Raw genomic sequence first — 26,073 nt, 5'->3', positions numbered from 1 at the left:
AGGAGCTGGAGTCACCTCTTGTTTCCAATAGACTTTATCGTAAGGTTAAAGGGAACAGCTATTAAATTGTGGTCAGAGCTGTCTGACTGGGAATGACATACCCACTGTGTCATTTAAGATGCTTGCGACAGTTTTGGAGAGTTGCATCATGGCATTTTCCTTGAGGGAGAAAGCCTCCAAGGGCAGTTCTGAAAGACAATGTTCCCATGGATGTTCCCATCCACCCCTCCCTATGTCCTAGGGGTTAATGGTGTCCTCTTGTTGCTCTCCCTTTATTTCTATAAAATCCATATCAGTGGCTTCAACCCCACTTCTTTCCTAATCATACCCTCTTCCCTCCCACATCTTTTGTCTAGAGGGTCAGGTGCAAGAAAGACAAACACATTTTAACAAAACTTATGGAGAGATCCCTTCCCTTATGTCCTCCAGTTGGGCCTGCTTGGGAGGCTCAGTGGGCAATGTACTCAACCAAATGCTCATTATCCTTATGATCCAGGACCATGTCAATCCAAGAAGAGAATGCAGGTGGCTGAACCAAAATAAAATTTGAATCCTCTAGGCCCTCTTTGGGCCAGCCTCCACCTGGAAGGTGTACCAACCTAGATGGCTTAGAGGTGCCATTAGGGGAAATTATGAAACTTTATGCCCAAGAAAAGTCAGGGCAGGATTCTGAATTTTCAAAAATACTTCTGTATAACCCTCCACCCCCTCCATCTAGAACATTACCCAGGAAGTAGCTGGGAAGATATTATCTCTTTCTGGAGAGAGCTGCATTTTTGTGTAGTGACCAAACTGCTTTACTAGATCGACCAGGAGGGGAGATAAAGCACAAAAATATTTTTTTAAATTAAGCTTTCTTATTTTGTGATAATTGCAGATGCACACACAGCTGTATGAAATAATACAGAGACAGCTCATGTACCATTTACAGTTTTCCTCAGTGGTAACATTTTGGAAAATTATAGCACAATATGCCAACAATATGCCATGGATACAGTCAAGCTACAGAACATGCCCGTCAGTACAGGATCCCTCATGTTACCTTTTTAATGCCATACTCCTTTCTCTCCTGCCCCCACTCCCACCTCCTTAACCCCTGACAATCATGAAGCTGTTCTCCCTTTCTCTTTTCTCTCTCTCTCTCTCTTTTTTAAGAGAAGCTGAGCTGTTTAATCATCTCCTTGGCCAGACTCAAGGCTGTGGCTGACCCTGAACAACTCAGACCTGGAAGCCACTGAGCATCGCTAGAGATGGAGTGGCCACTCGAGTCAGAGGATGAGTTAGGATGGGAAGGGGGAACTTGGGTGTTTCTGTCATTGCAAAGGATGTTATAGAAATAAAGTCACAACTTATATATGAGAAACATCTAGTCTTTTACGTTACTAGATATAGGTTTTTTTGTAAGACAAATTGTGGACATTCCCTTCTTTCTGAACATTTTTATGGTACTGAATTTTGTGACATGTCCATTCTGTATTGATTGATAGGTCTGTGTGATTTTTTCTCCTTTAGGCTGTTGATATCATGGATTACCCCAACTGAATATTAAACAAGCCTTCCATCCTTGGAAAAAATCCACTTGGTCATGGTGTACAATTAATTAGTTTTATATATTGCTGAATTCTATTTGCTAATATTTTATTAAGTGTTTTTTAAATATATGTTTATGGGGGAAATTTGTCTGTAGTTTTCCAAGTCTGGGCCAATGAGACAAAAAGAACACCTAGGGAACTCGCCATCATTCATTCCTTGGGTCCCTAGGTTACTAGTCTTTCTCCCTTCTACTTGCAGCCTTTCAAAGTCTTCCTCTGCTTATTTAAACAAGGATACCTTGGAGATAGTTCTGGTTTGGTTCCAGACCACTGCACTGAAGTGAATACTGCAATAAAGTGAGTCAAATGAACTTTTTGGTTTCCCAGTGCATATAAAAGTTATACTTACAACTAAGTCTGTTAAGTGTGCAATAACATTATGTCTAAAAAAATGATATACATACATTAATTAAAAAGTTCTTTGTTTCTAAATAATGCTATCATCTGAGCTTTTAGTAAGTCATAATCACTGGTCACAGATCACTGTAACAAAATAATGGCAATGAAAAAATTTGAAATATTATGAGAATTACCAAAATGTTACATGGAGACACAAAGTAAACAAATGCTGTTCAAAACAATGGCACCACTAGACTTGCTCAACACAGGGTTGCCACAACTTTAATTAAAAAAAAAAACCAAACAAACCAATATCTGAGAAGCACAACAAAGCAAAACACCGTAAAATAGGGTATGCCTGATAATAAATCAGGATTTTTACTTGTACTAGCAGAGGAAATGGGGGAAAATGTCTACTCCATTTTCTTGCAAGTAGAATTCCCAGGAATCTTTTTTAGTAGATAACTGTTCCGATAGTTAATGATATCAGATGCTTGTCAGTGGTAATGAGTGTGGAGGGTTAATCATATACCTTGACAATCAGTTCATTGTTGAGTAGCTTTTTAGATAAAAGCTGCATCCATCATTAGATTACAAATGTTCCAGAAAACCAAACTCATGATTAATTTCAATGGCCAGCCAGCTCTCCTTTGTGGGCTTCCATGACTGCTAGAGGGATTGAATACTGTTAATCCACTCACATATTTTTTTTTAACTGGCTGAGCAGTATCCTAACTTTTTTGGAGGGTTTGTGAAGATGTGATCACATTGTGATCAGAGCTAGCTAGACCAACCTGTCTGATTAGCCCACTGTGTCAGGCAGACTCTAAGGGGGCCCCCCATGATCTTCACCTCATGGCTTTTAGGAAGCGCAGAGCTAGACTTTAGGAAGTGAGGGCAGCTGCTAGCTGACATCCAGAAAGAAACTGGAACTCAGCCCTATAACTGCAAAGAAACGAACGCCACTAACAGCCGAAGGGAGCACAGAGGCGGATTCTTTTCCAGTTGAACTTTCAGATGAGGACGCAGCCTGTCAGACATCTTGATTGCAACCTTGTGAGACTCTAAGCAGAAGATCCAGTTAAGTCATGGCTGGGCTCCTGACCCTTAGAAACTGTGCAATAATAAATTTGTGATAATCTGTTGCAGAGGAATAGGTAACAAATATAACAACCACAAGGACATCATCTGTGTAGTGAAAACTTTAGAAGGTGGAGGCAGGCACTCAATAAATTCTGACCTACCCCTCCTGGCAAATGGTAAGGTCATAACGGTAAATACTTATGATGCGGTACCACAAGCATAATTTGGAGACCCTGGTGGCAGGCTAGACGAGGCTTCTCTATATCGTAGTAGCCTTCCCTGAAAATGGAGGTAATTATAGTATCTACTTCATAAGATGGTTGTGAGAATTACATATGAAAATGTGGGCAAAATTGTTTAGAACAAGGCCTGGAACATCTCATGGCGTGTTGCTCTTGGCCTCTTCATGTTTCAGTGAGGTCACATTTCTATCATATCCTTATAATTGTGATTGATTTGCAGCCCAACCCTTCCCACCCCAACTAATCTACCAGCCAGTCAACCCCTTGACGATTTCCCCAGAATCAAAGTATCGTTTGGTGCCGTTCTGTCTAAATTCTCACAGAATAAAGCAATATTTGCCATGTTTCTACGACTACCGACACTCAACAACAACGAAGCCTCCAAGCCAGCCACTTGGGCCTCCCAAAGCCCTCCTGTAACCGGCACTGGGCTTCTCCGGCAGAAACAGCCACCTTTCTGGTTACTAAGGTCTTCAATGAAGGATTCATTCAAAGTCCCCCCCCGCCCCCACCCACAGAACTGTACTGTCCCCAGAAACAGGCTCTCGCATTTTGCTATTTGCTCCCAGAGAAGCCGGGCGAGCGCAATGGTCGGGCGCGGCCTGCACGGCTGGGGGCGGGGGGGGCGTCCCGGGCCGGGCTCTTCCCTCGGAAATGCAGGGGCTTCGCGCCAGCTCGGCGCGCCTGGATTTCAGCCCAAGAACAGGCTGCGGTCGTCGTGCTGCTGAAGCCAAGCAGCCTGGCGGCCCGAGGCCCGGCGGTGCGGGTCCCGGCCCCCGGCCCCCGCCCCCGCCCCCGGCCCGGCCCCCGGCCCGCTGCCCCGCCGACTGCCACATCAGCGCCCGCGCCGCGCCCCCAGGTCCCCGGCGGGGATGCAGCGAGCCCGCCCGGCGGCCGGGGGCGGGGCGGGGGCGGGGCCACGGCGGGAGTGGCGGGCGGCCGGGCCAATGGGCGGCCAGCAAGGGGGCGCGGCCGCCAATGAGCTGCGGCTCCGGGCCGCCGGCCCGCCGAGCTCCGTGCCCCGGGGGGGGCCCAGATGAGGCACATCTGGACAGCTGCGCCGAGGGGCTGTGCGGCCCCTTGGCGGGCCCCACGTCAGCTGGGCACGTCCCCCACGTCCTCGGCCGCCGGCCACTTACTATTATTCGTATTCCCAGAGAAGCCACCGAGGATCCCAGCTTCCAGCGCCCCCCGCCCCCGCCCCCACCCCCCACCCCCGCTAACTGAGACGCGGCCAGAGCCCGTCCAGCGCACAGTTTAATTTTCATGGGGCTCTGGCATCAGCAACAACAAAAGCCCAGCTGCTGTCTGATTTAACACTGGCAAAGTGAGAAAAATAGTGTGGGGTAAACACAGCAAGTTGGGTAAGTTGGGGAGACGGCGGGGAGCTCACTGCGCCCGCGGGGTCTCTCTGCTGCGCGGTTTTGCTCCTCGGACCTGCTCCCCGCGGGGATGCAGACGGCGCGCCCCGCGCAGACCCCCCCAGCCCCCCCAGCCCCCCAGCTTCCCTTTCTTCTGCTTTGCTAACACTTTAATTTGGGGAGGGGGGCGGTTACGTGTGTGTCGTTTTAAAAGTTTCCTGGGAGCAGAGATTTAGCTGGTATCCTGTCGCGACCCTCCCCAGACCTCGGGGCTGAGTCCACTGATGAATTTCTTTTCCGGTTTTCCTTCTGCGGGGACAGAGTGCACATTTGTTAAAGCTGAAATCTTTATCCAGTCGCCCTTCCCTGACTGTTTTGACAGAAGATTGGGAAAGTTACCAGATTTATTCCGAGTTAAGGAAACTTCTGCTTCTGTTAGGATGTTTAATATTAAGTAACTCACATTCTGAATTCCATAGGTAACTGGTGTTTCACTTACGTGTGAATGTAGTTGTAACCCAAATATGTCTTTTCTGTGTTCTGCTGTTCATAGTGGGAGGCCAAATTCCTTTATGGTTGTTAAAAAAAAACAAAACACATTGAATATGTGACAGATGATTATATGCATTGATGACCTTATACTTGTATGTTAATCCCATAATCCTATCAAACTATTACTTAGGGTCATAGATGTGGATACTTGCAGATCATTGTGGCACATATTTCAGGATTTAGAAGGGACATGATAGCAAATATTGAGCTAGGTGAGTGGCCCGAGGCCCATTCCATTAAAAATATCTGTAATTTTGTTTGAGCAATGCTTTGGATTTGAGACTTTGTCCTATGTTATATTTTCTGTCACGGCAGATCTGGCCCGAATTGACGTGTAATTTCTGGCTCAGAGAGCAATAGGTGGGGATTTGGTGCCATAATTGCAAGTTGCAGAGTGTTTTTGCATCAGGATGGTAGTGCAAACAGTGGGTGGAACAGTTTGAAGTGGTTTTCAGCGATGGGCAGAGTTAGAGGGAACAGTGTCGCTGAGCAACAACGGCAAGGGCCCGTTGGCCTGGTTCAACCCAAGACCCCACCGTTTAAACTTCGGGTAAGTTACTCAGCCCATCTGTGCCTCAGTTTCCCCCTCCGTAATGTGGAGATATTCATAGCACCTACCTCACGGGCTGTCTCGAGGGCGAAGTGAGTTAACCTGGGCTAAACCATAGTTCTGGCACCAGAGAGTCTTTGCTGTTGGACTCCCTCTCCATTTCCTTCCTTCTCGGCTTCCTCTGCCGCCTGCCGGGGTCCCCGCCACCATTCTGAGCTCTGGCCTAGCAGCTTAGCATTTGCCGAGGGCTGACCTCTTGGTCACGATGCACTGCATGAGGCTGGGAAGGAGAGAGGTCTCGGGAGGAGAGTGGAATTGATCAGGTGTCAGAGAAGTAGCTAGAAGGTTCTGGGAGTAAAGAGGGTGAAAAGAGGACTTGTTATTGTAGGATGGGGTTTGGTTGGTTTTCTCGGGGAGCAGTTTGGGTTGAGAGGAAAGGGATCATGGAGGAGCAGGTGGCAGGCGTTTCCGAGGAAGGGAAAGCCCGGGGAGAACACCGAGGCTGGGAGGTGTCTATCTGTCCCGGGGCCGGTGGGTTGTAATGCAGGATCATCTGTGAGCAGTTCGTGGGTGGAAGGGTTGGGGGGGTGGGAGAGGTAGGAGAGGATGGTGTGGAGAGCCTGGGGGGGAGAGGAGGCTTGGGACATAGGTGGGCGGGGCGGAAATGGCAGCCGTTATGTAGTGTTTCTGGAACCATCTGTCTCTGGGGTCCTGTCTCCACCTCTCACCATCCACTGCACTACTTCCGTGACTCCCTCCAGGGCCTGCAGGCCGTGTGGGTAGGACTGAGCAGTGAGCCTGGGCCAAACCTTCTAGACTCTGTGGCACCTGTCTGGGAGCTCTGCTGAAGTGGTCTGACCTTCTGGGCTCTTCCCCCCCATATGTCTTAGAAACAGGTCTTTCCCAGTCTTTGCCGTGGATGTGATTGCATCCCCCACCCCCCCACCGCCCCCCACACACTGTGTCTACCCCTGTTGCGAGAATCGTCTATTCCCAGTCCTTGTAACTTTGTAGTGTGCAGGGTGGCCGTGGATAAAACCTGCAATGTGTCCCCAAGTGGAGGGGCAGTTGGGAGCGCTCCTGCCTTCTCCTCCCTGAGGGCGTTCTGCTGGGGCAGAGAGGACCAAGTCCTGGCCCTGCCCACCACCCGTGTGACCTCAGGCAGCACATGGGGTCCTTACGCCCCTCCTTGTGCTGTCATCCGTGCAATTATCTCTAAGGTCCCTGCTCCCTTGGATGACCGTTCTTCCCCTCCTCTCCCATCGCTGGGCCAGTCCTGGCTTGCAGGTGGCTCGCTGGGACGTGCACAGCCAACGTTTCCTGACCACTGAACACATGGCAAACCTGACTCTGAGGGCTGACTGGGTTTAGGTCATGTGATCCTCTTACCAGCCCCGGGACAGTGGGTACTATTGACTGAGGGCACAGAGGCACAGTCATAGTGAGAGGCTTGCTCAAGGCCACACGGTGAACAAATGGCACAGGCACACCCCGTCTAACTCTGGAGGCCAACCACTAGGCTACACCTCACTCTCTCTCTCTCTCTCTCTCTCTCTCTCTCATCAATCTATATATGGTTGGGCCACTCTTGCTTGTCCTGATGGAGTCCAGAAGTCCACGGGAGTAGGATCGTTGGAGGGGGAGGGCACATTTGGTAAAATTTCCTGGAGGGGCCGGAATATCAACAGGTGTCCGGTGTATGGGACGTGCTGTGCACGGAGACAGAAGGCATTTCACGTCTGGGGCTCAGCGCAGGCCAGCACTCTGTCTTTTCATTTGTCTGAACCAAACCTGCCACAATGCCCAGATGTATAGCAGACGCTCTAGAAATACCAGCTGGATGATGATCCTTTTTGAAAAGCTGGAAGTGTCTAAGAATCAGAAGCAATTGTTTCCCCTTTGTTTACCTACTTTCTTCTCCTTCTGCTACACTCCCCACCGGGAGCTTTCATCGCTGGTTCCTTATATCCTTTTTAATCCTTCTGTGAGGAGCTACTCGCAGGAACAGATCTAAACATAATTTGAAAATATAAATAAGGGGCACCTGGGTGGCTCAGTCGGTTAAGCGTCTGGCTCCAGCTCAGGTCATGATCTCAGGGACCTGGGATCGAGCCCCCCGAGTTGGGCTCCCTGCTCAGTGGGGAGTCTGCTTCTCCCTCTGCTCCTCCCCATGCTGGTGCTCAATCTCTCTTTCTCAAATAAATGAATAAAATCTTTTTTATTTTATTTTATTATTTTATTTTAAATAAAATCTTAGAAAAAGAAAAAATATAATTGGGACCACAATTTTTAAAATTGAAATATAATTCACAGTGTTATATTAATTTCAGGTGTAAAATAATTCAACAATTCTACACATTACTCAGTGCTCAACACAATCAGTGTACTCTTGGCCCTCTTTATCTATTTCACCACTCCCCCATCACTTCCCTTCAGGCAACCCCCAATTTGTTTTCTGTATTTAAGAGTCTATTCTTGGGGCACCTGCGTGGCTCAGTGGTTGAGCATCTGCTTTTGGCTCAGGTCGTGACCCCGGGGTCCTGGGATTGAGTCCCACGTCCGGCTCCCCACATGGAGCCTGCTTCTCCCTCTGCCTGTGTCTCTGCCCCTCTCTCCCTGTCTCTCTCTGTGTCTCTCATGAGTAAATAAATAAAATATTAAAAAAAAAGACTCTTTTCTTTTGTTTGACTCTTTTAATTTTGTTCATTTGTTTTGTTTCTTAAACTCCAGGTATGAGTGAAATGATATGGTATTTTTCTTAGTCTGACTTATTTCACTTAGCGTTACATCCTTTGGGTCCATCCATGTTGGTGCAAATGGCAAGATTTCATTCTCTTTTCTTTTATGACTGAGTAGCCTTCCACTGTGTGTATGTACCACATCTTTATTTATTCATCAAAGAACACTTGGGTTGCTTCCATAATTTGGCTATTGTAAATAATGCTGCCATAACACAGGGGTTTATTTATATATTTGAGTTAGTATTTTCATTTGTTTTGTGCACATACCCAGTAGTGAGGTTACTGGATCATATGGTAGTTCTATTTTTAACCTTTCGAGGAACCTCCATACTGTTTGCCACAGGGGCTGCACCAATTAGCATTCCCAGCAATACTGCAGAGCGTTCCTTTTTTCTCCACATCCTTGCCAATACTTGCTTCTTGTCTTTTTGATTCTAGCCTTTCTGACAGGTGGAGGTGAATATCTTGTGGTTTCAATTGTTGTTTTCCTGACAATTAGTGATGTTGAGCAACTTTTTATGTGTCTACTGGCCATCTATATGTCGTCTTTGGAAAAAAGATGTCTATTCAGCTCCTCTTCTCATTTTTTAGTTGGATTATTTGTTTTTTGGGAAGGTTGTTTAAATTTTTCATCTATTTTGGATATTAACCCCCTATTGGATATATCATTTGCGAACATCTTCTCCTATGCAGTAGGTTGCCTTTTAGTTTTGTTCATAGTTTCCTTCACTGTGCAAAAGCTTCCTATTTTGGTGTAGTCCCAATAGTTTAATTTTGCATTTGTTTCCCTTGCCTTAGGAGACAGATCCAGAAAAATGTTTCAGTGGCCGATGTCAAAGAAACTGCTGTCTATGTTTTCTTCTAAGAGTTTTATGGTTTCAGGTCACACATGTAGGTCTTTAATCTGTTTTTAGTTTAATTTTATGTATAATGTAAGAAAGTCATCCAGTTTCATTCTTTTGCATGTAGCTGTCCAGTTTTCCCAGCATGTCTTTTCCCCATTGTATATTCTTGCCTCCTTTGTCATAGATTAATTGACTATACAAGTGTGGATTTATTGGGGCTCTCTATTCTGTTCTGTTGATCTGTATATGCTTTTATGTAAGTACCCTACTGTTTTGATTACTATAGTTTTGTAGTACAAATTGAAAACTGGGATTGTGATACCTCCAGCTTTATTCTTCTCTTTCAAGATTTCTTTGGCTATTTATTTATTTATTAGAGACACAGAAAGAGAGAGAGAGAGAGAGAGGCAGAGACACAGGCAGAGAGAAAAGCAAGCTCCATGTGGGGAGCTTGACGTGGAACTCGATCCCAGGTCTCCAGGATCACACCCTGGGCTGAAGGTGGCACGAAACTGTTAAGCCACCTGGGCTGCCCTTCTTTGGCTATTTGAAGTCCCATACAAATTTTAGGATTATTTGTTCTAGTTCTGTGAAAAACGCTGTTGGTATTCTGATAGAGATTGTATTAAATATGTAGATTGTTTTAGGTAGAATGGACATTTTAATAATATTGGTCCTTTCAATCCATGAGCTTGGAATATCTTTCTATTTGATTGTGCCTTCTTCAATTTCCTTCACCAGTGTTTTATATTTTGGAGTACAGATATTTTACCTCTTTGATTATGTTTATTCCTAGGTATTTTATTCTTTTTGGTGCAATTGTAAATGAGATTATGTTCTTAATATCCCTTTCTGCTACTTCATTATTAGTAAATAAAAATGCAACAGATTTCTGTATATTAATTTTGTATCTTGAAACTTTACTGAATTCATTTATAAATTCTAGTAGTTTTTTAATAGAGTCTTTAGGGTTTTCTCTATATAGTATCATGTCATCTGTAAATAGTGAAAGTCTTACTTCTTTCTTACCAATTTGGATGCCTTTATTTCTTTTTCTTGTCTGATTGCTGTGGCTAGGACTTCCAGCACTATGTTGAATAAAAGAAGAAAGAGCGAACAGCCTTGTCTTATTTGTGAAAATGGTGGAAAGCTATTTTTCATCATTGAAAATATTGATGTTTGGAACCACAACATATTTATTTAAAAAAATAGAGAAACTGAGATGCTCCAAGGCTTGTGGAAAAATGAGGCAGGTGTCAGGTAAATATTCTATTTCTATTTCTTGGACCTCAAAGTTTATTGTCTTATTTCTGGAGATGTTGTGGTTTGGGGATAAGAACTTCTCATTATGAAGGTCAATGTATGGTTATTTTAGGTGTCCCATTATTAGTTATACCCAGTCTGGATTTGATATCTTTTTGGCACTTCATTCTTTAAGTATTTTATATTTATATATCTTTAACTCTCAAATCAACTTTAAAATAGTATTTGAAAAATATTTTAATTTGCTTTTTACTTCAATATACTAGTGTAGTCACTCTTTTCAGTATAACACTCTGACTGAGCACAGAGACTTTGGAGTCAGACTTTGAGGGCTTCAATTCCAGATCTGCTTCTTAGTAGTATACCTTGAATAAGTCACTTTCTCTAGGAGGCTTTATTATATTTATAAAGTGGGGGGTATCAATAGGCATTAAATGAGAAAAATCTATATAAAGAATTTAGTATAATGTCTTGACTCACAGTAAAACCTATACATATAAGAAATTCATTGTTTATGGTGGTAAGAAGCATAACATAAAATTTTAGCCATTTGTAAGTGTGTAGTTCAATGGCATTAAGTACATTCACAGCAACAATCACAACGATCCATCTCCAGAACTTTTTCACCAAACTGAAACTCCACAGTCATTAAACAATAACTCTCTGTTACTCTCTCTGACTGGCAACCACTACTATACTGTCTCTGGAAGTTGACTACTCTGTGTACCTCATATAAGTGAAATTATACAATACTTGTCCTTTTATGACTGGCTTATTTCACTTGGCATAATGTTTTCGAGTTTCATCCATGTTATAGCATGTGTTTTTAAGGCTGAATAATATTCCATTGTATGTGTATGTCATATTTTGTTTATCCATTTATTTGTTGAAGGACATTTGGGTTGTTTCCATCTGTGATGGCTAAGTTTTTATGTCAACTTGGCTAGGCTACACTAACCAAATAAAGCTATTCTAGATGTTTCTGTGAAGGTATTTTTTTAGATGAGGTGAACATTTAAATCAGTAGACTTGAGTAAAGCATATAGGTCTCCATTATGTGGCCTTGTCCAATCATTTGAGGGTCTTTATAGAGAAAGACTGACGTCCCTTGAACAAGAGAAAATTCTGCCAGAAGATTGCCTTTGGACTTAAACTGCAGCATCATCTCTTCCCTGAGTTTCTAACCTGATGGCTTATCTTGAAGATTTTGGACTTGCCAGCCTCCGTAATCATGTTAGCCAATCCCTAAAATAAATCTCATATACATATACAGTTATAGATTTAGCTATATGTAGACAATAGATACAGACATACAGATGTGTAAATATACATAGATATCCTATTGGCTTTATTTCTTTGGAGAACCTTATCCAATACACCATCTTTTAATTATTGTGAATAATACTGCTATGAATGTTGGTGTACAATTATCTGTTGGAGTTCCTGCTTTTGGTTCTTTTGGATATATACCTAAAAGTGGAATTATAGGATCATAAAGTACTTCTTATAGGAATAAAAAAATGCCCAGGGCCCAATAAGGTAAAATTCACAATGTCTGGCACTCCAAAATAATGAAGCAGTTGTATTTAAAATGGAAATATAGACACAATCCCTGACTGTCCTGGAGGTGTACTTACATGCACATATTTGTACTATTAAAAAGTCAAACAGTTGAGATCTTCAGTATAGTAACATTTTGTACATAATAGGCAAAATTTGCCAAACCATGATCTGTGTTGATTTTACCTTGGCTCAGTTCTCAGAAGAACTTCTGTCTCAGAAGAACAATGAATATTATTGTTTTTTTAAAAATTCTTTTTCTGTGTTTGATAACTCCAACCTCCCCATTGGATTATGGTGAGGTAAAGTCAGCTAAGAGTAATACTGGTCAAATGCATCATGCATCCTAAGGATTGGAACTAGGAGTAGGAGGTAATGGGTGGGGAGTGAGGTGAGGATAATTTATTGAGGCTAATGGATGACTCAGAATCATAGGCCTTATAGAGCAACAAGGGCCCAAGCAGGGCTGCCAAGATCTGCTGACAGATCTAAGGGGCCTGGCTAAGCCGGAGTCTAGAACCAGAAGCCTTTGAAACACAACAGAAGCACATGAGGGGTGAATTCAGCAAAGTCCAGTTGGGACTGTGACTGAAATTGAAGAGGAGGACTTGATTTCATTACTAGAGGTATGAGGCTAGGTCATAGAAGGATGCCAGGAGTCAGGCTTGGGCTTAAAGCTCTGGAGGTTCATAGCTGAGTCCCAGGCTTTGAGCCTGGGCTGTCTATTCTCCTTCTGCGAATTGGACAGTTTTTCTGTTTCTCTGCTCTACTGCTTCCTTGAAGTCCAGTCTGACACCCTATCTTCTGGATATCTCTGCATAAATGCTTTGCTGCTGGAACAAACAAGTTTTTTTTTTTTTAATTTTTAAAAACATTTGAATATATTTCACACACAATGTTACATTAGTTTCAGGTGTACAATTTAGTAACTTGACAAGTTTATAGAATAAATGAGTTTTCTTCTGTTTGGCTGCTGAGCACCTTGTCATTCTTTCCTGCTTTGTGCAGATATATTGCTGTTCTTCATACAACTTACACGTTCCTCGGATGCTCTATATAAGGCCTATGATTCATTTCTCGGTTACATTTATTACCATGTAACCCAGATCAATTATTACAAAAGCTCTTAAGATGATAACAAGATATTATTGCTATCATTTGATAGAGATTTTACTTTCTTTGGAGGATAGGGACTAAATGCTCACTCTTTGGGAAAACTGGAAGTCAGTTTGTATTTTATTTTATTTTATTTTAGAGAGGGAAAGAGAGAGAGCACAAGCAGGGGGAGCAGTAGAGGGGAAAAGGAGAAGCAGGCAATTCACTAAACAGAGAGCCAACACCGGGTTGGATCCCAGGACCTGGGATCACGACCTGAGCTGAAGGCAGGTGCTTAAGTGACTGAGCCATCCAGGTGCCCCAGTTTGTCTTTTAAAGGAGAGGTACTAAAGTCACTTTTTTTTTTTTTATCTAGAAAGGTAGAAAGGAAGCTTTCAGTCAGATGTCTTGGAAAACTACTTTTCTTCCAGCCATGACCATACTATGGATTGGGATGCAGGGATGGATGCTGGTCAGTATTCTTATGTCACTGTGATGGTTCTCATAGCAGAAATGAATCATTTGCAGTATTTAATAATAATAGCAGCAGTAAGAACAGCCACACTAGATGATAGATGGAGTCTATCACTTTAATTTCTTCCAAATCAGCATTGTTTGGAGGAGGTTCTGTTCCTTTCATGTTTTCCACTGAGAGAGAGGTAGATGCAAGACAGACTAGGAGAGCATGGGTGAGAGGTGATTTCTTCTGCCTCTATCTGATGAACTCAGGGCTGCCTTCCATACTCCTGTGCATATGAGGGGCCATGAGCCTACCAGAAAGATGCCGTTCAGAACAAAGATTATGGTTTCTGGAGAGAAATGTGCAAAAACTTGATAATATGTAATTGTTATCTTATTAATTGTGATAAGTGTGGTTGGTTTTGCTTTTGGCATTATTTTTAATTATTTGTGTTTCACGGTGGTAATGAGTAAGAGAGGGTGGGGTAGTGAGTGGATGAAACCGATTCTGCACTTTGATAGGTGGTGACATTCTGATTGCTTCTTGGATGGGAGTTGAGTTTTCCACAAGAGAATAAACAAAAAGCATAGTCCGACCTGTAAATACAGAGAACAAACTGATGGTTGCCAAAGGGGAGGGGGTGGGAGGGATGGGAAAAATGGGTGAAAGGTTGTGGGCGGTACAAGCTTCCAGTTATGGAATGAATAAGTCTTGGGAATAAAAGGCCCAGCATCAGGAATTGTAATTGTGCTATATGGTGACAGGTGGCATGTACACTTGTGGTGAGCCTAGCATAACGTATCAACTTGTCAGATACTGTGTTGTACACCTGAAGCTAATGTAACATTGTGTCAACTACACTCAAAAATAATTTAAAAAAAAGATTAGGGCTATCAGTGAAAAAGTACCTGCTCCTACCTTCAGAAAGGACAGTCCTACATTTTATGGAAAACAGTTTGACTCTTACTTGGCCCACTTAAGCTTCTGAATTTTCCTTTTGGTACATTATCAGTCACTGCTTGTGCTGAGTCATAAAGCATATTGCCAGATGTGGAAATGGATTATTGTTAATGAGGCACTTGGTAAGGCCTGAAAAAAAAATTCAGGAAGGACTGTGGGCTCAATGGCTATTTGCTTTCCTACATTGTTTGGCACATCATCACTTTACTTTTCCATGTTTCACTTAACAAACGATGTTTAGAAATATCCTCTCCTCCATTATCCCCAAACCAAGTTTGTCTTTTTGTCCTTTTCCTGTGGGTATGATCTGAGAAGGAACTCATCAAGGGCAGTTCTGAATCCATGTTGACTAAAAAAAAAGCAAGAATGAAAGTGAACTTAAAGCCAGTGAAGAAGCAGAAAGAGGAAAAAGGAAATGACTGAACCAATCTTCTCAAGAATTTTCTTGGAAGTTTGCTTGAAGACCAATTTCCTCCCTTAGCCATAGAGTTGAGTCTTATATTTTTTGTAATTAGTTCTTGTAGAGTTCGACTGCTGCTAAACTGATGACCAAAGTGGACTCTTCCAATTTTTAAAAAAAATATTTTATTTATTTATTTATTCTTGAGAGACACACACACACAGAGAGGCAGAGACACAGGCAGAGTGAGAAGCAGGCTCCCTCCAGGGGAGCCTGATGTGGGACTCGATCCCAGGACCCTGGGATCTCGACCTCAGCCAAAAGCAGATGCTCCATTGCTGAGCCACCCAGGCACCCTCAAGGACTCTTCCAATTTGATAGAGTAGAGAAATCTCTTTTGTAACCAAAATTATAGGAAATTTTCTGCCAGTAAGCGCTCAGATTTCTTACTGGGTCTGCTACAAGATATGTCTTACCAGATCAATCTAGTTGGTGAGATTAATTAGGCCCAGTCAATCTTAAATTTAAAAAAAGAAAAACCAGTTACAGAGGTAGAAAGCTTGTGAATCTCCCATGGAAACAGACATGTATGTGGAAGTCCAGTTCAGTATTACATCTTATAGAGAATTTGTTCTTTTCCTCTCTAGGGCCCTCCACCCAGGAGACATGACCTCTGAGAGCATGTAATTCATCCACAGTTTCTCTCAGGTCTCTTTAAATCACTCAGGGGACAAATTCTTTGTCTGCAGGGCCCACTTTGCAGGTGTGCAACCGTATAGTTGTGCAGGGTTCCAGTTTTAGGAGGGCCCCATGCTTGTTTTGATGGTCTGCTGTCACTGTTCTGAAAATCTCAGCAATTTATAAACAAAGAACTCCACATTTTCATTTTGCTCTGGGCCCTACAAATCATATAGCTGGTTCTACCTCTGCTTTCAGGGTCACTCAAGTGTAGTAAGAGTGAGAAAGTAAAATCAAGAGCCTGTTTCATCACTTTCCTCCGTTTATGTATCCAGGTGGGCATCTCAGGAAACTGTGGCTCGTTCTCTTGTCTTCATTGATTTAATGTTTAATCTCTTTTCTGTTTTTAGAGGATCTTTTCCCTTCTAGAATAATCTCTGTACTAATTTAGAGCCTATAGTTAAAAGGGTGAGTCAGGTCTTGGCAACATGTGGTACTTCCATGCTTTGAAAAGACATGTTTTCTAAATCTCCTTGTTTTACTTTGTTTTATGGGATTTTTAAAAAAGATTTTATTTATTTATTCATGAGAGACACACACACACACAGAGGGGCAGAGTGTTTTATGGGATTTTGATAGTACAACCTCAACTTCATAGGTGCATTGTACACACACTCCAGCAGGTCTTATTTTTAAAGCAAGAACCAAGAAATATTCTGATTGGTTGGTGGGTCCAAATGCTGAAGCCAGCAGCAATGATTGTGAATGTTCATTCCGGAGTTTTCTTAGTTTTCATAGATGCCCTTGGGTAGGAGTGGGTATGAGCTAGTTGGCTTGGAAGGTTGGCCCAAGTAAGGGAAACAAAGTCATGGGTGGGCCTAATTCCTGTGGGAACCGACTTTTGCTGTGCTTACACACTGAACACCTAAGCTGGCTGGTTGGACAATTTCACACAAATGATTAATCAGGAGACAGACTTGGTGAGAGCAGGAATAAATGAAAGTTTTGGAGTGAGTCAGTAGTGCCTCCCTGACTGCAAAGGACAGTATCTTTGGTAAGTGAGAACATGCCTACTAGGTTGACAATCAGACTTGCATGTCTGATGATATTAATTGCAGGGTGTTATGGGCCAGGTTTCTGTAGGTTGGGTGGAGATGGAGGCCACTGGCAGTGTACAATGCTGAGGGAGAAATGTGAGTGGGAGGAAGAAAAGAGATTTCTCTGGGGCTGCTGCAAGGCTGATGTTGGTGAAATATGCTCGTCTTTCTTGAGTATTAAACAGCCAGGATTTGTTAGCTCCTGAGCAGCACATCTTCGGTACTTATGATCCATGAGAAATTTGGGTGAAGGTAGTAGTGTGGTAAGTTTTAATCTCGTGTTTTCCTACTACTTTTCATTGGTGTGTGAATGTGACTGAAAGGTGTCCAGTTTTAGCCTACCAATTTTTTTTATTCTGTTGGAAAATTTTCAGCATTAATTAAGAAGCAAAGACTCGGTTTTAACTTCTTCTTTCTTATTCTTTCTGCTCCAATTCTAAGATGTTTGCTGTACTAAGAGACTAGGAAGGGAGAATTGATCCAAAGCAGTCAAAGGTTAGTTCACCCCTTTCTAGAGTAATCTTTAGTATATAGAGAATAAGACATTTTGATTCATATAGATCTAGTTTGAATACTGATTCTTACCATGTGTTTGGGATATTGTGAAAATAACCTCTCTGGACTTCAGTTTCCTGATTTGTAAAATGGGAGTAATAATACCCCCTTCCCAGTGTGGCCAGAAGTTAATGAGATAATGTTGGCCAAGAGCCTGGTGTTCTATCTGTCACATGGTAGAAACTCAATAGAAACTGGTACTTTAAGTGTGTCAACTCCACCATCCCTCTTGAGGGGATAGTCATGGTTTGCCATTCTCAACTCCCATACTCATGAATATTTTCCCAGCCAACTTATTATGGGCTATGGCTGATTGAGACAAAACTAAGCTTAGCCTAATTCTAATGATTCCATGGACATTTCACTTCATTTTAAGTTAGGATCTAGCATGGCAGAGCAGATATGGGGAGACCTGTGTTCTACATGCTGAATTCTCCTTGATTTGTGACATATCCCCCCTCTGGGATCCTTAGAATCTGGCAGTGGAAGCACAAATCCTGCCATCTACTCTTTCCATCCATCCATCGTCCATCCATCCATTCATTCATTTATTCATCCATTTATGCATCTGTTCATCCATCCAACACTTATGTACTGAACAACTTACTATATGCCAGGAATAGTTCTAAGAGCCAGAAATCAAGCAGTAAAGAAAAATAGAAAAACTTCCTACATTCATGGAGCTTTCATTCTAATTGCAATACACAGAATAAGTCAGTAAATTATGCTGTATGTTAGAAGGAGATGGATTATGGGGAAAATAAAGCAAGAAAAAGGGATGGGGTCTTGAGACAGTTTAAAGTTTTAAATAGATAAGGGAAGACCTTCCTGAGAAGGTATTTGATCAAAGTCTTGGAGGAGATAAGAAGGAAGAATATTTCAAGCAAGTACAACTTGGAGGCAGAGGAGAGCCTGATGTGTTCAAGGAGAATCAGGGAGGTCAGTGCGGTTGGTAGGGAGGAGAGGAGATTAGAGAAGTGACAGGGGCTAAATCATGTGGAGCAATGTAGGCCATCATGAGGACTTGAGCCTAACCTACATTTCAACAGGATTATCCTGACTTCGGTGTTAAGAATAGTCTGAAAGGGGCAAAGGCAGAAGCAGAATCCAGTTAGGAGACCATTTTTATAACCCATGTCTATCCCAGAGCGGTCTCAGGGGAGGTGGTGAGAGGTGGTCAGATCCTGCACATATTTTGGAGATTGAGCCAGCAGGATTTTCCAACAGATCGGATGTGGAAAGTGAGAGAAAGAGAGGAGTCAAGGATGACCGTAAAATTTTTGGTAAAACTGGGAGGATGAAGTTGTCATTGAGTGGGGAAAATGGGAGGTAGGAAATCTGGTCAAGGTGCCAGGAGATCTGCTTTGGACAGTTTTGAGTTTAAGATGTGTGTTGTTGGACAGCTGAGTGGGTGGTTGGATATGAGGAGTGGAGGGTTTCCGGGGAGAAGTCTGGCTATAGATAAAAATCTGGGAATCATGAGCACACAGCATACTGTTGAGTGCTGTGAAAAGGGATGAGATTCCCCAGTCCTGAGGAGATAGAAAAGAGTTCTAAAACCTGAGCCCTAGGACATTATAATTTTGAGAAGCTAGGGATTAGGAGAAGCCAGGAAAAAAGGAGGGGCCCGTGAAGAGGAAAAATATGGGATGAATATTTTCCAGGAAGTAGGCAGTGATCAGCTCTGTGAAATTCTGCTAGTGGCTCAGGTAAGCTGAGACAGACTTGACCATTGAATTTAGCAACGTGGGCATCTTTGGTGACCTTGACAAGAAAGCTAGAATCATGTAGGACCGGCAAGGAGGGGAGAGAACGAGGTGGGGAACTGTGAAGTTAGAGATCATGCCACTGGAGCCAGAATTTTCCCACTCATCCAGAGATTTCAAGTCTCTCAACTTCCCATTTTTCTCATTTATCTTTATTTTATGTCACCGGTCTTTGTAAGCAAATTTGAATTCTTATGGAACGGGCCGGCAAATAGCACAATGGGACTCGGCCCCTGGGTAGGTCCGCTTGGGTTGGGGTTCCATTATAGCAACAGGGCCCATGAGGACTCCCTTCACATCTGGTGTAGGCACGTGGCTGCACCCCCCATCCCGAGTCCCAGCACAGCTGTGCACGGTGCCTTCGCGTGCAAAACACAGGCCCTTCTAGGAGGATGCTTTTGGGGTATGATTACAGGGAGCTGGCCAAAGCTTGTTCTTGCCGCCTCTCGGTGAGGCCCTGGCAGTACTGTCTTAGCACTTGTCCTGTTAGAGGTGGAGAGAAAATGGAACTTCCAAAATTGGCATAAACTAGAGGGATTTCAGAGGGAGGCGACAAAGCAAGCAACATGATGGTGAAAGTGGAAAAGAACTGAGGACACATGAAGAAGCTTCTCCAGCTGGGGCTGTGGCTCCTTAGGGCTCTGAGCAGACCTGTAGGACTGCAGGAGCTGCGAGTGACTGTGGAATTTAACAGTTTATTTCGGGGTAAGGGGAGGCTCTTTCCTGGGCCGAGGCCAGAGGATGACTTGGCTGGATGGGACATAGCTGGCTTCTGTTGGGGTACCAGGAGAGCTCCCCTGTAGCAGGCACACCTTCCGTCAGTCAGAGGGCCTGCTGACTCCCCCACTCCCTCCTGTTGGTTCAAGGACACCTCACCAGCTTCGGGTCATGAAAACAAAAGTTGTTTGGGAGCACAGAATATGATGTTTGGCTTTTCCTCCGGGGCGATGTTAAGATGTTGGGTGGATGCCAGATACAGAGGAAATCTGTGGGTTCTCCCCCCCACTTTTTTTTTTTGCTGTCCCTGCTAGTTTCTGGAAAGTGAGAGATACATTTTGATGAACCTTCACTGACACGTTATTTTCACTCAAAGCTCATAGTTTACATTATGGTTTACTTTTAGGGTTGTGCGTTCTGTGGGTTGACCAATGTATAATGACTTGTATCCACCATTATAATATCATATTGAATAGCTTTATTATTTTTTTAAAAGATTTTATTTATTTATTCATGAGAGAGAGAGAGAGAGATTGAGAGAGAGAGGCAGAGACACAGGCAGAGGGAGAAGCAGGCTCCATGCAGGGAGCCCCACATGGGACTCCATCCTGGGTCTCCAGGGTCAGGCCCTGGGCTGAAGGCGGCGCTAGACTGCTGAGCCACCCAGGCTGCCCTTGAATAGCTTTACTTGCCTTATTTATTTTTATTTTTATTTTTATTTTTATTTTTTACTTGCCTTAAAAATAGTTGGTGCTTTGCTCATTCATCCCTTCCCATCCTAAGCCCTGGCCACCACTGACCTTTTTACTGTCTCCACAGTAATGCCTTTCTAGAACATCAGGTAACTAGAATCACACAGTGTTGTAGCCTTTTCAGGTTGGCACTTCCTTCACTTCGTCATGTGCCTTGAAGTTTCTTCCATGTCTTTTTGTAGCTTGAGAGCTCATTTCCTTTTATCACTGAATAATATTCCATTTTATGGACTATTCCATTCTATTTGTCCATTCACCTACTGAAGGACGTCTTGGTTGCCTCCGAGTTGCGGCCGTGGTAAGCAAAGCTGGTATGAACATCTGTGTGCGGGCCTTTGCGTGCATATACCTTTTCAGCTCTGGGTAAATATTAAAGTTTGATTTTTGTGAGAAGCTGCCAAACTGTCTTCCAACGTTGCTGTGCAACATCGCATTCCCGTCAGCAACGAAGGAGGGTTCCTATCGCTCCACCTTCTCAGCAGCATCTGGTACTGTCAGCGCTCTGGGTTGCAGCCATCCTAGTATGTGCCTCCTAGTGTCTCTCTGTTGTTTTAATTTATGATTCCCTAATGACACATGATACCGAGCATCTTTTAATGTGCTTATTTACAATCTGTATGTCTTCTTTGATGAGGTGCCTTGAACGGTCTTTGACCCACTTTTTAATTGGGCCATTGGTTGTTTCCTTTTCTATAGAGATATAATTGCCAGATAACGTTGTATTAATTTTAGGTATACAACATGATGATTTGATGTGTGTACAGACTGCATAATGATTACCGCATAAGTCCACTTAACATCCCTCATGACACACAGTTAAAATTTTGTGTGTGTGGTGAGAACTTTTAAGATCTACTTTCTTGGGCAGCCCCAGTGGCTCAGTGGTTTGGTGTCACCTGTGGCCTGGGGTGTGATCCTGGAGAGATCCTTGAGTCCCGTGTCGGGGTCCCTGCATGGAGCTTGCTTCTCCCTCTGCCTGTGTCTCTGCCTCTTCTCTCTCTCTCTCTCTCTGTGTGTGTGTGTCTCTATGAATAAATAATAAAAAATCTTAAAAAAAAAGATCTGCTTTCTTAGCAACTTTCAAACATGCACTACAGTGTTACTAATTATAGTTACCATGTTGAATATTATATCCTCAGGTCTTATTTATCTTGTAACTGGAAGTTTGTACCTTTTGACCACTTGTCCCCATTTGATCCCCCCTGCCTCTCCCACCTCTGGCAACTACCAATCTGTTCTCTATATTTATAAGTTTTATTGTTTTTTATTTTGTTTTGTTTTATTTTAGGTTCCACATATAAGTGAGATCATATACTACTTGTCCCTTTCTGTCTGACTTAGTTTGCTTAGGCATAATGCTCTCATGTTGCATCCATGTTGTCCCTAGTGGCAGGATTTCAAAATATTTCATATATATATAAAGGAATACACACACACACACACACACACACACATATATATATATATAACCCACATGCACATACACACACTAGATTTTCTTTATCCATTCATCTGCTGATGGGCATTTGGGTTGTTTCCCTGTCTTGGCTTGTGAACAATGCTACAATAAACCTGGGGATGCAGATATTGTTTTGAGATAGTGATTTTGTTTTCTTTAGATAAATGCCAAGGAGTGTAATTGTTGAATCATGCGGTATTTCTATTTTCAATTTCTTGAGGAAACGTCATACTGTTTTTCGTAGTGGCTGCACCAATCTCCATTCCCACCAACAGTGTATGAGGGTTCCCTTTTATCCTCATCCTTCACAATACTTGTTATTATCAAGAAACAATATTTGTTTCTCTACATCCTTCACAATACTTGTCTTTTTGATAATAGTTATTCTAATAGTTGTGAGGTGATCTCTCATTGTGGTTTTGAGTTGCACTTCCCTGATGGTTAGTGATGTTGAGCATCTTTTCACGTATCCTTTGACCACTTGTATGTCTTTCTTGAAAAAAAATATCTATTCATTCTCTCTGCCCTTTTTTAAATTGAATTGTTCATTTTTTGTTATTGAGTTGTAGGAGTTCTTTATATATTTTGGATATTAACTCCTTATTACATGTGTGATTTTCCAATATGTTCTCCCACTCTATAGATTGCCTTTTCATCCTGCTATTGGTTTCCTTTGCCTCAGGGAGGCAGTCCCACTGACTTTTGCATATTAACCTATATCTCAAAACTTTCAATACAGTTGCTTATGAGTTCTAGTTTCTTGTCAGTTCTTTTGGATTTTCTATGTGGACAATCAGGCCATCTGTGAACAAAGACAGTTTTATTCTACTTCTTATTTCCCTTCTCTTATTGTATTAACCAAGATTTCTAGTACAGTGGTGTCTATTCCTGATTTTAGCAAGAAAACTTTTAATTTCTCACCATTAGGTATGATGTTAACTGTAGATTTCTGTAGATATTCTTTATTAAGTTAAAGAAGGTCCCTTTTACTCCTAGTATACTGAGAGGTTTTTAAAATTAATTAATTAACTGTTAATGGGTGTTGCATTTTACCAAATGCTTTTTCTGCATCTATTGATATGATTATGTGATTTTTCTTCTTAGTCTATTGTTGTGATATATTGATTTAGTTAATTTTTGAATGTTGAACCAGCTTTGCACACCGGGATAAATTTCACTTGGTTGTAATGTATAATTATTTTTACACATTGTTGTGCTTTGATTTGATAATGTTTTGCTGAAGAGTTTTGCATCTATGTTCATGAGATCTCTTGGTCTGTAGTTTTGTTTTCCTGTAATGTCTTTGTCTGATTTTAGTGTTACGGTAATGCTGGCCTCAGAGGATAAATGAAGAAGTATTCCATTTACTTCTGTTTTCTGAATGAGATTATACAAAATTGTTACAATTTTTTCCTTAACTATTTGGTAGAATTCACCAAAGAACCCATCCAGGCCTGGTTCTTTTTTTCTGAAGGTCATTAATTACTTATTCAATTTCGTTAATAGATATAGGCCTATTCAGATTGTCTATATCTTCTCTTGTGTGAGTTTGGTAAATTGTATCTTCCAAGGAATTGGTCCATTTCATCTAAGTTAAATGAAACTTAAAGTTAAGGTGTGTTTTATGGCTCAGAATGTGATCTGACACTAGTGACTGTTTCATTTGAACTTGAGAAGAATGTGTATTCTGTTGTTGGATGAACTAGTTTATTGATGTCAATTATATCCATTTGATTAATGGTGCTTTTGAGCCAGTTATATCCTTACTGATTTTCTGCCTGTTGGATGTGTCCATTTCTGATCAAGAGTGTTAAAGCCTCCAACTAGAATAGTGGATTCATCTATTTTTCCCTGCAATTCTATTGGTTTTTGTCTTGGGTATTTGGAAGCTCTGTTATTAGGCCCATACATGTTAACAATTTTTTTTGTCTTCTTGGGGGAATTGACCCCTTTATCATTATGCAATCCCCTCTTATTCCTCATAACTTTACTTGCTCTGAAGCCTGCTCTGTTGGCATAATATAACTTTCTCCATCCCTTTACTTTTAATCTATATGTGTCTTAATATATAAAGTGAGTTTTTTATAGACAGCAAAGTGTTGGATCTTTTTTGTAAATCCACTCTGACAATCTTGTCTTTTAATTGGTGCACTTAGACCATTGAAGTTTAAAGTAACTATTGGTATAGTTTAACATCTACCATATTTGTTACTGGTTTCTATTCATTGTCCTTGTTCCTTGTTCCTAGTTTTGTCTTCTGCTCTTTTCTGTGTGTGTGTGTGTTGTGTGAGAGATTTTACCTACAGTGCCTTTTTATATAATTTTGTTCCTCCCCTACCCTGCCCCCAAGACACAGACACTCCACAGGAACCTCCCACTCTGCAGCTTGAAGTGAACCATGGTGGGGCTGGGTTTCTGGTTCTAGTGTTTCTTCTTATATCCCTTGGAGAAGCAAGAAGACACAGACTGCCAACCTGGCTTCAACTCTCTGGATAAGAACAGCCTCTGCTTTCGTCGTTCCCTGAACCTGAGACAATGGGATCAAGAGTATCTCATCACTAAGACAGACCTGTCATTTTTCCTGTCTTGGTCTAGGAAGTGGGAGAGTAAGGGGAAGTATAAAAGTTGAGATTATCATGGTGTTACAACTAGGCTGGGGCCTGGATGCTACTTTGAAGTGACAAGTGGGGATTCACATGAAGGAGACTCCCTCATTCTTCTTTGGCCCATGGTAGATGTTAAGTGAATGAACATTTTATTAGCCTTCAAGAAGGAAGATATTTGCTTCCTAGTTATTTCCAATTGCTGAAGAACCCCTTTAGAAGCTAGGAGCAAAATTTAGAGAGTGGGGCTCTGTAAATGCCTTGGATGTCTTTTAATTTGGTATTCAGTAGAGCTTAAATTCCTCTGGCATGTGCTCAGTTCCCCAGTGATAGTATTGAACAGATGGAATACAGGTGATTTTTGCATCTCTGAAGGAGGTTGGGTGTGGTGGGGATTAATTTTAGTTTCCCCTTTTTGTTGTCTGCCCTACCTTGGCAGGGCTTATTCAGATCTCAGATGTTAGCTTCTGCTTGGTGAGGGCTGTTGAGGTGCCACGCTAGCTTCAGCACGTACACACACACACACCCTTCGGGCCATTTACTCTATATTAGTTTGTGCCAAATGGGTCTGGCCTTTTCCTACCTACTTAGAGCCATAGGTGTGTGATGTCAGCCAGAGCCTCGCTGAGAAGTAGGACTGGTTTGCTACCTGTTCAGAGTGAGAAGTGCCCCTTTGCCACATTCAGCTCTCACCTTCCTCCTGTACCCTGATCCTATTACAGTTTGAGCCCCATTTGCAGTGACTGTGAAGTATATTTCTGATCAGCTTAGTAAAATGGGGAGAGGTGTTTGTTTTTACTTTTTTGTCATTTCTGGTTAAGTAAGAGTTCAATAGAAGCCATGCTTTCCTAATACCTTTAATTGTATTTTAGGTATTATTGTGGTTCTCTGGTTATGTGCCTTCTCAGCTCTATCCAACCCTGAATTCAGACCTATGCTTGAAAAGACAAGCAAACAGTGTCAGGAGAATAAATGTGGGGCATGGGGGTAATGAGTCCAGCTCTACTGACAATCATATCCTCTTCCCCCTCATTTTCCAGCTTGTTTATGAGGCCGTAATGATAGTATGCATGAGAAATTCCATGAGCGAGCGTTTCTAATTTTTAAGGACTAATTTTTTCCCTGGGCCATACACTGCCAGAAGGAGAAGTGGGGAGGTGCCAGGCAGTGGTTGTAGGGCTGACTCTGGCCCCTGACCTGCCTCTCTCAATTAAGAAATTTAGGCTATTGGGGGATGAAGTGTCACTTACCTTGATATGTTTGTTTTTCAGGAGTGTGCCATTGTTGAGGACCTGGAATTTATTCTTATGGGTTACTATTATTAACTTACTTTCAGTGGTGCCGTGTCCTAGTGTCCCATCTTCCACCTGAATTTTCAGAAACACCCAGAGAAGTAGGCTGGT

The 26,073-nt window shown here is 42.4% G+C and overlaps 1 protein-coding gene across 5 annotated transcripts in view; it reads left to right on the top strand.

Annotated features, from left to right (window-relative positions):
- The first annotated feature begins 4,293 nt into the window (after positions 1-4,293).
- The window catches only part of TMEM45A (transmembrane protein 45A), a 64,829-nt gene continuing 43,049 nt past the window's right edge, over positions 4,294-26,073 (top strand). For 2 of the 5 annotated variants that reach the window (XM_041724939.1, XM_041725113.1), the window contains exon 1: positions 4,294-4,620. The gene's annotated coding sequence lies outside the window, so the exon portion shown is untranslated. Of the gene's footprint in view, positions 4,621-5,701; positions 5,720-12,736; positions 12,755-16,959; positions 17,082-26,073 lie in introns of those variants that run through there. The other 3 variants (XM_041725250.1, XM_041725332.1, XM_041725188.1) reach the window with 3 other exon arrangements.

This window comes from Vulpes lagopus, chromosome 1 (assembly GCF_018345385.1).
Source record: "Vulpes lagopus strain Blue_001 chromosome 1, ASM1834538v1, whole genome shotgun sequence".
NCBI classification, from domain to species: Eukaryota; Metazoa; Chordata; class Mammalia; order Carnivora; family Canidae; genus Vulpes; species Vulpes lagopus.
The sequence above is the reverse complement of the archived record's forward strand: the minus strand, read 5'-3'. Positions and strand labels throughout refer to the sequence as shown.